Source organism: Rhinopithecus bieti, unplaced genomic scaffold (genome assembly GCF_001698545.2).
Source record: "Rhinopithecus bieti isolate Rb0 unplaced genomic scaffold, ASM169854v2 scaffold_31548, whole genome shotgun sequence".
Lineage (NCBI taxonomy): Eukaryota > Metazoa > Chordata > Mammalia > Primates > Cercopithecidae > Rhinopithecus > Rhinopithecus bieti.
In genome coordinates this window covers 4,506,641-4,518,126 of record NW_016814470.1, presented here as the reverse complement: position 1 = coordinate 4,518,126, position 11,486 = coordinate 4,506,641, and positions in this window count along the sequence as shown.

The window sequence follows — 11,486 nt, the reverse complement described above, 5'->3', positions numbered from 1 at the left end:
TTTAAATTTTCTTTTCTTTTTTTTCTTTTTTTTTTTTTTTTTTTTGAGACAGAGTTTCACTCTTGTGGCCCAGGCTGGAGTACAATGGCGCAATCTCTGCTCACCGTAACCTCCACCTCCCGGGCTTAAGCGATTCTCCTGCTTCACCCTCCTGAGTAGCTGGGATTACAGGCATGCACCACCACCCCCGGCTAATTTTTGTAATTTTAGTAGAGATGAGGTTTCTCCATGTTGGTCAGGTTGGTCTCGAACTCTCAACCTCAGCCGATCCACCCACCTCGGCCTCCCAAAGTGCTGGGATTACAGATGTGAGTGATCGCATCTGGTCTCACATAGTCATTCTGAAGAGTGTAAACCTAGCAAAGGGCCTGGTATAGAGTAAGCAGTCAATAAACACAACTCCTTTCCTTCCTTCAACTCATCAAGAAAGCTGAGCCAAAGGAGCATCCACTTCCCCCAGGCCTCCCAGAACAGGGAATTTGCTCTGTGCATTTAACTTTGAGAGAGGGTATTGGGGTTTGACTCTCCAAAGTGGAGCATTATTCATGGCAGTGACCTGGCCAAGCCCTACTCAGTGGCCTGCCATGGTCAGGTCCAGGCCCATGCTGCTGCCTTCCTGCCCACCAAGCATTCAGGACTGGAGAGGAGGCTCACCCTGGAGCGGGCTAAGGAAGTGAGGTCATAGCCCGTGACAGCAGTTTGGAAGTTGGGAGAGGCCTGTCAGCCCCTGCCAGTCCCTGGACCTTCACAGAGCAGTTGTTTCCTATGGTTCGGCTGGAATTTCAGGCAGGAATGTTGAGCAGACGGCAGTGGGGCAAGTGTAAATTCCAGAGGCTGAGGCAACATTTTGCAGATGAGTTTTTTTTCCTGCCAGCCTCTGGCCTCAAGCAAGGCCTTCCTGGGAGTGGGAGGCGTTCGCTGGGCTTGGATTGCCTGGGATGCAGCTTCTCCTATGGTGAAGGGAAAATGATGGGTGCACTACTGTGGGCCAAGCACTTCACATGGATGTAACCCTTGTATGGTCAATGGGATTTAACCTGCAAACTGAAGTCAACATTATTTTCTTTTTCTGTCCTTTTCAGCTTTGTTTCTTTCTTTCTATCCCTAAATAAAATCTCAGGCAGGTCTTATAGGTTTTCTGGACCCCTTCAGTTTCCAAGACAGTCTTAACCTTGTTTTTGTGTTGTGGTTTTTTTGTTTTGTTTTGTTTTTGAGACAGGGTCTCACTCTGTTGCCCAGGCTGGAGTGCAGTGGTGCAGTCACAGCTCACTGCAGCCTCTACCTTCTATGCTCAAGTGATCCTCTGATGTCAGCCTCCCACTACAGGTGCTTGCTACCATGCCCGGCTAATTTTTTAAATATTTATTTATTTATTTATTTTTGAGACAGAGTCTCGTTCTGTCGCCAGGCTGGAGTGCCGTGGCACAATCTCGGCTCACTACAACCTCCACCTCCCGGATTCATGTGGTTCTCCTGCCTCAGCCTCCCGAGTAGGTAGGACTACAGGCATGTGCCACCATGCCCAGCTGATTTTTGTATTTTTAGTAAAGATGGGGTTTCACCACGTTTGCCAGGATAGTCCTGATCTCCTGACCTCATGATCCACCTGCCTTGGTCTCCGAAAGTGCTGGGATTACAGGCATGAGCCACCGTGCCTGGTCAATTGTTTGTACTTTTTACAGAGACAAAGTCTCACTATGTTGCCCAGGCTGGTCTTGAACTTAAGTGATCTACCTGCCTCAGCCTCCCAAAGTGTTGAGATTACAGGTGCAGGCCTTGGCACCAGGCACAGTCTCACTTTGGTAAACAGGAACATCTAGGTTAGTTTTATATCATACCTCACAACTCCAAGGTGATTTCTCCCTCCCCACATAAGGAACACTATTGAATGTAGTGTTTACCCTGAACTTTGTAATTTTCATTCCCATACATGTCTTTTTGTTTTGTAAGTTTTTAATCAAAGTATCACTTGCATTAGGTGCACAAATCTTAAATGTACAACTTAATGGATTTTACAAATGAATATGCCTGTGCAACCACCACTTGGATCAAGCTTGGAAACATGTCCAGAACTCCAGAAAGCTTCCTCAGGAAGTACCACTGCAATATACCACTGGTCTGACCTCTCCACACGGATGAGTTTTGCCAGCTTTTGGCCTTGCTAAGTATGAAATCATATACATTATTCTCTTTTGTGTCTGACTTATTTCACCTGTAAGAGACACCCTATTGTTTTGCACGTCAGTAGTTCATTTGTTCTTACTGCTGTGTGGAATTCCTGTGTGACTATCCATAATTTATCCATCCTACTAATGATGGACATTTGGGTTATTTCCAGTTTGAGGTTATGATGAATATATAAGCATTCTTATACATGTCTTTTGATGGACTTAATGGCTTATTTCTCCTGGGTATGTAACAAGGAGTAGAATTTGGGAGGATGTTTACGTATGTTCAATAGTGGATGCTGTCAAACAGTTGTCCAAAGTGGTTGCACCAATGTACTTTCCCACCAGCAATGAATGAGAGCTCTGATTAATCCACATCCTTGATAGTACTGGTGTTGTTAATCTTTTAAATTTTAGCCATCCTAATGGGTATGTGGTGTATGGCATTATGTTTTAATTTGCATTTTCCAGGTAATTAATAAGGATGAACACTCTTTTATATGCTTAGCAACCTTTGAATATTCTTTTTTTTTTTTTGAGACAGAGTCTCACTCTGTCGCCCAGGCGGGAGTGCAGTGGTGCCATTTCGGTTCACTGCAAGCTCCGCCTCCCAGGTTCACGCCATTCTCCTGTCTCAGCCTCCCGTGTAGCTGGGTTTACAGGCACCCACCACCACACCTGGCTAATTTTTTGTATTTTTTTTAGTACAGACAGGGTTTCACTGTGTTAGCCAGGATGGTCTCGATCTCTTGACATCATAATCCACCCACCTTGGCCTCCCAAAGTGCTAGGATTACAGGGGTGAGCCACCAAGCCCCGACCTGAATCTTTTCTTTTATAAAGAACTGTTCAAGTTTCATTTTTAAAAAATTGACCTCCTTCCCTTTTCATATTGATCTACAGGAGTTAATTATGTAATTTGGAGGAGTTCCTTCAATATATATTGCAAATCTCTTTTCCTACTTTTTATATTTCTTTTCAGTATTTCTTCAGTGTCTCTTTTCATGAACAGTTCTGAATTTTTTTTTTTTTTTTTTTTAAGATGGAGTTTCACTCTGCCTCCCAGGCTGGAGTGCAGTGGTGCAATCTCGGCTCATTGCAACCTCCACCTCCTGGGTTCAAGTGATTCTCCTATCTCAGCCTCCTGAGTAGCTGGAACTACAGGCGCACCCCATCTTGCCGGCTAATTTTTGTATTTTTAGTAGAGACTAGAGACGGAGTTTCACCATATTGGTCAGGCTAGTCTTGAACTCCTGACCTTAGGTGATCCCCCTGCCTCAGCCTCCCAAAGTGCTGGGATTACAGGCGTGAGCCACCACACCTGGCCACAGTTCTTAATTTTATTGAAATCCAATTTATCAGTTTTTTATGGTTAATGCTATTTGTGCCCTGTTTAAGAAATCTTTTCGTATCCCAAAGTCATAAAGATATTCTCCTATATGTTCTTCTAGAAGCTTTATTTCCCATGCACATCTTCATACTCTATGTGTATATGTCTAAGTATATACAATTTTTTTAGTTTTAGATTTGATACAGTGTAGCACATATTCTGCAACTTATTCTTTGCACTCAGTAGTGTATTTGCCAGCTTAATCTTTGTTGATACATGTAGCTCAGATTCATTCATTTTCACTGTAGCAAAGTTAATTACACTGTGTACATAGATCACCATGTATTTACCCTTTCTCCTGCTGATGGACATTTAGGCTGTTTCCAGTGATCATCACCATAAGTAATGCTTCTATGAACATGCAAGCACGTGCCTCCTGGTGTGAGAGTGTCTCTGGGGTACATGCTTCACAGACTAGGAGGCTGTGGTTTGGAAGCTGTAGAAACTCCGCACTTGGAGGGGGTGCCTCTGGGGCTGTTGAGGAGTAGGAATGGTGAGATAGACCAGTGAGTGGGTGGAGTGGGGGTGCTACATAATCCTGGCTCTGGGCCCAGACCCCTGTTTCAGCCAGAGCAGATTTGCTTTCATGCTTTATAACCTAGGGTTCTGTTTAACTCTTTGTTTGAAAAATCAGTTCTGCTTTTAAAAAATAATTTTTTTTTTGCCAGGTGCGGTGGCTCACGCCTGTAATCCCAACACTTTGGGAGGCTGAGGCGGGTGGATCATGAGATCAGGAGATCAAGACCATCCTGGCTAACATGGTGAAACCCCGTCTCTACTAATCATATGAAAAAATTAGCCAGATGTGGTGGCAGGCGCCTGTAGTCCCAGCTACTTGGGAGGCTGAGGCAGGAGAATGGCGTGAACCTGGGAGGTGGAGCTTGCAGTGAGCCAAGATCATGCCACTGCACTCCAGCCTGGGTGACAGAGCGAGACTCTGCCTAAAAAAAAAAAAAGATAATAATAATAATAATTTTTTTAAACAAATGACTGTGTTAAGGCATTGTTCCCAAAGTGTTATAGGTTAAAAAAAAAAAAAAAGAGTCTAGGTTTGGTGGCTCACACCTGTAATCCCAGCACTTTGGGAGGCCGAGGCAGGCAGATTGCTTGAGCTCAGGAGTTCAAGACCAGCTTGACCAACATGGCGAAACCCCACCTCTACAAAAAATACAAAAAATTAGCTGGGCATGGTGGCGCACACCTGTAGTCCCAGCTACTTGGTAGGCTGAGATGAGAAGATTGCTTGAGCCTTGGAGGCGGAGACTACAAGGAGCCATGACTGTGCCACTGCACTCAAGCCTGGGTGACTGGGGGACAATGCAAGATCTTGTCTCAAAATTTAAAAATGATGAGCCCTTCAGCCTTCAGCCCGAACCAGTCTGCTCACCACTATCACTCTACATTGTGAATTAACCCTTCACGTGCAGCCTTCCCTCTTCTCATCCCCAGCTAGACTGCTTATTGGTGTATCCTCAACTGTCCAGCTAATTGGCTTGTTGATAGGTTGATTCATTGATGAGTGACCCTTTGAATAACTTGGCACCATCATCCCCTATTTGTACATTGTACAGTTCACAAGCCAGGTTCATAGCTATCCTTTGCTCCAAAACTGCCAACACAGAGCCTCAAGGATTATGTGGTGGAAGAATCACTATCCTCACTTCACAGAGGTGATCCTAGGTCTCGGGGAGATGAGGAGGCTTGAGGTCATGTGACTGGGTGCTGGCGGATCAGAACTTGGACCCAGGCCTTTGAATCCCGGCATTGTGCCCACTCCACTGTTGAGTGTAGCCTGAAAACACGGCCTTAATCCAGCCGTTAATTAATAACTAACTTGTGTGTTGGCCTCTGCAACTTACAAAGTTTCTTTCAATCTCCACAATCCTTTGGTGGCTGGATGTTGTTATTACTTTCCCCCAACCCACCCCTTTGCAAAGAGGGAAAACTAGTGCTCAGAGGGTTGAAGTGTCTTACCCGAGGGCACACAACTGCGGCGACAGAGCTACACTCAGTACCCAGCTTCCAGCTTCCCTGTCCTCTGTTCCCTGTCCTCTGTTCCATCCCTCACTTTTCTTCCCATGGGCAGGCCCCGGAGATGTCTGAGCATGTGGGCTTTTCAGCCACCCTCCAGCAGCCTGAAGGCCTGGCTCTCCTGGGCAGGCCCAGGAAACGACTGGCTTGGTGGTGCTGAGCTGCCCCTCCCATGAGGCCTTGAGTTGTTTTTCTTATCTAAATAAACTCTACACAAACATGGGCACATTACTCATGTGTGAGTTATTTGCGATAGCATAGCCCAGAGATGGGGAAATCAGTTCACACTGGAACTATGTCTCAACCTGGTCAAAAAACAAATGGGGAAATGGAGTTCTAGGCCCAGGGCAGCAAAACTCAAACCCGCACCCTATCTCAAGCCCGGGGAAAACTTCTGCCCCTGGTCACATGCTCTGTGGACCCCACTGGAGAGAAGAGAGAACCCACCTGTGCCTGGGGAAGGATGTGAGGGAGCTCCAAGGGGTGGGCTGTCTCTTCCAAGGCCAGCCTCTCTTCCCACGGGCCCTCTTTAGGAAAGACAGAGACACGCCTGCGGAGCAGGAGATCTCTGCTTTATCCTCCGGGCTTTTGCAAAATGAGTGTTAGAATCCATACCTGGTCCTTCTCCCCACATTTAATTAGATTCCTTCAACTTCTGGACTTGGATCTTTCACCAGAAGGCCTTGGGATCAGGGGAGGGGCTTAAGGAGCTGCTATATAAATGAAGACGTGTAACTTAGCTCAGTGCCTGGCAGGGACCTGCTGCTTTCATTATGGTTGAGGGGCAGTTGGTTGTGTCAGTGATGGGAAAGAGAGATGATGCTAAAAGTTGTTTATCTTGGCCCACCATCACATACCTTCCCAAAGGCTTGCACACCCACTCTCTCAGGCGTGTTTATTACCTCATCGTTTAGGTGAGGGCCTCTCAGAGAAGTTCTCTGATGTGCTGGACATACCCATGGGATGTCAATCATAAACCATGGAATGTGGGTTTTGTGTTTGCAAAGAGCTCTTGGACACAGGATCTCAAAGGAATTCTTGACAGAGCTAGAAAAAGAACCTTAGCCCCCTGACTCCTAGATCAGCAGATTTGGGTTCCAGAAAATGTTTCCAGGATGCCCAGCTCTCTGAATATGACTCACATTGGTCCCAAGGAATGACAGCACTGCACATGGCTTCTGCCCCAGGGCTCTGGAACTGCGCTACTTGGCCCCTGCGGTCACAGGGATTCCTTGCTCCTCTTTACCAGCTTCAGACCAAGGGACTCGAGCTGGAGAGGCTGTGGTTACTGTGCTGTGTGGGTCTTGTTCTGGAGACCTTGTGTGATTCATCTTTGTGTTCCCACAGGGACTGCCACTAAGACAGGGCTGGGTTAAGACCCTTGGATGTTCTGAAAGATCAATCCTCCCTCATATGAAATTCAAAGAAAAACAATTCTAAATTTGAAAAAAATGCCACCCATCCATGTGGGCTGAACTCAAAATAGCTTCCTTCTAGAGATTTTGATTGCAAAATCCTGGATGAATGCAATAAAGCTGAACTTTTTTCCTTGGCCTAGGAGTGGGGCAAGGGAGGGAGGGGTTTTGCCATTGGTCTAAGCACCTACTTGCTTTGCTTCCTGAGTCACCCAGATTGCCAAGGGGGGTCTTGTACGTGGTAGATGTCAGCCCACGTCTTCTACATTGAATGAAGTGTGCCCACTTCCCAGAAGAGGACTAAATCCAAGCAGTAATGTGTTAAAGTATGGGCACAGAGTCTGAGCCAGCAAACACACACACACACACACAAGCCCATGCAGGCACACAGAGGGGAAGGGGAAGGGAGGGGGGAGGAAGGGGGAAGAGGGAGGAGGAAGAGAATGTGTGGGGACCCAGCAACCTTTCTCATTTCCAGTTTAAATGAACAGCAAAATAAAAACATGTTGTTCTCTCTCATAATTAATAGATGTGCTTGGAGTTTCACCTCTTGCCAGGCCCCTCCCCTGGTGCTAACTGACCCTTTACGGACAAGGTTCTACAGAAGGATCAGCTACTAGCCCTGAACCACACGGCTGGAAGGCTGGGCCTGGAACCTTTAACTTCACAGAAGATGCAACTCCACAAAGGGATTTTAGAATTTCCTGTTGCAGCCCCAAGAAGATGAATGCATTTCTACCTAAAACGGGCTTAGATCTGCTTAAAAAAATAACAGCAACGGTAAAAATACAGTTAATGAATGTGTAACAAACCACAAAACCACAGAATGTGGGGTTTGAGGGGGAGTGCATAATTGTGTGTATTTTAGACATTAAATTAAGGTAACATGGCCTCATTTGGAAAAATCTGAGGGGAGGAAGGAAAGCACCATGAAAATATGAGCTCCATGCTGGCTGGGAGTTCAACTCCACCGTCCCCAGTGAAGCGTCAAGGGTGGAGAGTGTTCCTTTGTTAGTGTGTGTGTACATTTGTTTTTCATTCATTCATTCAAATCTTTACTGAGAGACTACTTTGTGCCAGGCCCTGATCTGGACACTTGGCAACAGAGCCATTTATTAGATATAGGAGTTCCTGCTCTGGCTACTCATGTCATTGGAAACAGAAATGATATTTTTGGGTTCTTGTATTAAACTAACTGCATGCTACCCAAGGGCAGCAGGCCAGGCTCTTCTCTTGTAGCATTTCTTCTACAAAGCACCCTGAAGTGTGTGCCCACAATGGATGCTCAGGCAATAGGCCCAATGTGTGTCCTGATGCCCTGATAGGCACTAGACTTCCTTTTCTCCTATCACCTCCTCTCCTGCTCTTATCTCCTAGACCTCCTGGGTGGCCTTGGCAGAATAAGGCCCTGAGAGTTTAGCTGATTAAAGCTGGCAAGAACTTGAGGTGTTACTCTCTCATGGTCATTTGCATCTAGTTACGGGAATTAGGTCAGAGCTAGGAGAGTCTCAAAGGCAAAGAGGTTTCAGCTAGAAGAGTGACAGCTCCATGGCAGGGTGGAAAGAAGAATTCCAAGGCAGAGAAGAACCCAGTAACTGAGTAGCAGTGTCTGCAGTGGGTAATGAAAGGAGGGCACTGAGTCATGTATTTGCAGCTTGCAAGGCCAGTCTGCTCCCTTCATTTTACAGATGAGGAAGCTGAAAGTAGGAGTGTAAATAGCTTGCAAGCTGGGAGCAGGTCCATTGCTAAGACCTGGGCACTCCAGTCGGTCCATTAATCAGGTCCTTAACCAGTCTTCGAGAACTTCAGATAGAGTCAGGCACAGTGGCTCACGCCTGTAATCCCAGAACTTTGGAAGGCTGAGGCAGGTGGATCACAAGGTCAGGAGTTCGAGACCAGCCTGGCCAGCATGATGAAACCCTGTCTCTACTAAAAATACAAAAAATTAGCCAGGCATGGTGGTGTGTGCCTGTAGTCCCAGCTACTCGGGAGGCTAATGCAGGAGAATTTCTTGAACCTAGGAGGCGGCGGTTGCAGTGAGCTAAGACTGAACAAAAAAAAGAACTTCAGATAGTTTTCAGGCAAAGACACTCCTTCCCCAGGTTGCAGCCATCCTCTTCATCTGTAAGTGAAGTCAGCTCTGATAAAGGGCTGTGTATCATCCAGGACCATGCGCCTATGTTTCCTCTGGTCTCTGTCATTTCCTAGTAATTATCTGAAGGCAGTGAAATATGGTACAACTAAAACTGAAAAGAAACCGTACAAGAAACAGCAGGATTGTGATCCAAGTCACCTAAATTTTAGCAGCTGGCACCTGAAACCAATCTTCACTTATATCTTTCCATGCATACACTACAGATTAGACCTATGACATCACCTGACCTAGTGGCAGGATGAACACGGGACTGAGAGTCTGCAGTGTTAGTCCAGAGGCCAAGTGTCAGTTATGAGACTTTGGGCAAGTCAGTTCATTTTTTTTTTTTTTTTTTTTTTTTTTTGAGACGGAGTCTCACTCTGTTGCCCAGGCTGGAGTGCAGTGGCCGGATCTCAGCTCACTGCAAGCTCTGCCTCCCTGGTTTATGCCATTCTCCTGCCTCAGCCTCCCGAGTAGCTGGGACTACAGGTGCCCACCACCTTGCCCGGCTAGTTTTTTTGTATTTTTAGTAGAGACGGGGTTTCACCGTGTTAGCCAGGATGGTCTCGATCTCCTGACCTCGTGATCCACCCATCTTGGCCTCCCAAAGTGCTGGGGTCAGTTCATCTTTCTAGGCCTCAGTTTTCTCCTTCTTCTTCTTCTTCTTCTTCTTCTTCTTCTTCTTCTTCTTCTTCTTCTTCTTCTTCTTCTTCTTCCTCTTCTTCTTCTTTTTGTTTTTGATGAAGTCTGGCTCTGTTGCTCAGGATGGAGTGCAGTGGCATGATCTCAGCCCACCTCCCAAGTTCAAGTGATTCTCCTGCCTCATCCTCAGTAGCTGGGATTATAGGTGCCCATCACCACACCCGGCTAACTTTTGTATTTTTACTAGAGACAGGGTTTCATCATGTGGGCCAGGCTGGTCTTGAACTCCTCACCTCAAGTGATCTGCCCTCCTGGGCCTCCCAAAGTGTTGGGATTACAAGTGTGAGCCACCATGCCTGGCCCTGAGTTTCTTGATGATTAATCAATTCACCTGCCAAACATTGATTCATCATCTTTGATGTACTCGGGTACAGGTGTTGAGGGGAAAAAAGGCAAGACAAGGTCCCTGACCTTAAGGGGCTTAAAATCTAGTGTAATGGATCAGTTCAGTAAACAAATAAATGTACTGATGGGTATAGGTATGAACTGGAATAGAGGTCTGAACAGGGCTGAGTGGGGCTCAGTCCTTCCCTGGGAGTCCGAGAAGAAAAGGCTTCAGGAAGGGGGTAATGCTCAAACTAGTCTTGAGCAGAGGAGGAAGTGTTCATCTGGCTGAAGAGGTGGCATGTGAGGACTGAAGGGATGGACAGGCCCCAGAAGGCAAGATGGGAGGGGCCTAAGCAAAGGTACAATGGGTGAAAGAATCGGGAGTATTTGTGATTTTCCTGGAGAGAAGATGTGATGTGGGACATAACAAAAGGGATGAGGCCAGAGGTAGCGCAGGTCGCATCACCCAGTGCCTTCTATTCCATTTTGAAGGACTAGGGCTCTAGTCTCTGAATCTGTGCTGTCCACCAAGGTAGCCATTAGCCACACATGGCTACAGTGCACCTGAAATGTGATCAGGCCAGATTGAGATGTACATGTGAAATACACAATGGATTGCAAAGACTTCATATGAAAAATAATATAAAACAGAGATAACTTTTTTTTTTTTTCCCTGAGACAGAGTTTTGCTCTTTTTGCCCAGGCTGGAGTGCAATGGTGCCATCTCAGCTCACTGCAACCTCCACCTCCCGCGTTCAAGCGACTCTCCTGCCTCAGCCTCCTGAGTAGCTGGGATTACAGGCATGCGCCACCACCCCAGCTAATTTTGTATTTTTAGTAGAGACGGGGTTTCTCCATGTTGGTCAGGCTGGTCTTGAACTCTCGACCTCAGGTGATGCACCTGCCTCGGACTCCCAAAGTGCTGGGATTACAGGCGCGAGCCACCGCACCCGGCAAACAGGGATAATTTTATATTGATTACATGTTGAAATGGTAATGTACTAGATATGTTGAGTTAAATAAAATAAATTATTGCCGGGCACAGTGTCTCACGCCTGTAATCCCAGCACTTTGGGAGGCTGAAGCAGGTGGATCACAAGGTCAGGGGTTTGAAACCAGCCTGGCCAAGATGGTGAAACCCTGTCTCTACTAAAAATACAAAAATTAGCCAGGTACAGTGGCGGGTGCCTGTAATCCCACCTACTTGGGAAGCTGAGGCAGGAGAGTTGCTTGAACCTGGGAGGAGGAGGTTGCATTGAGCCGAGATAGCGCCACTGCACTTTAGCCTGGGCGACAGAGCAAGATTCCATCTCAAAAAA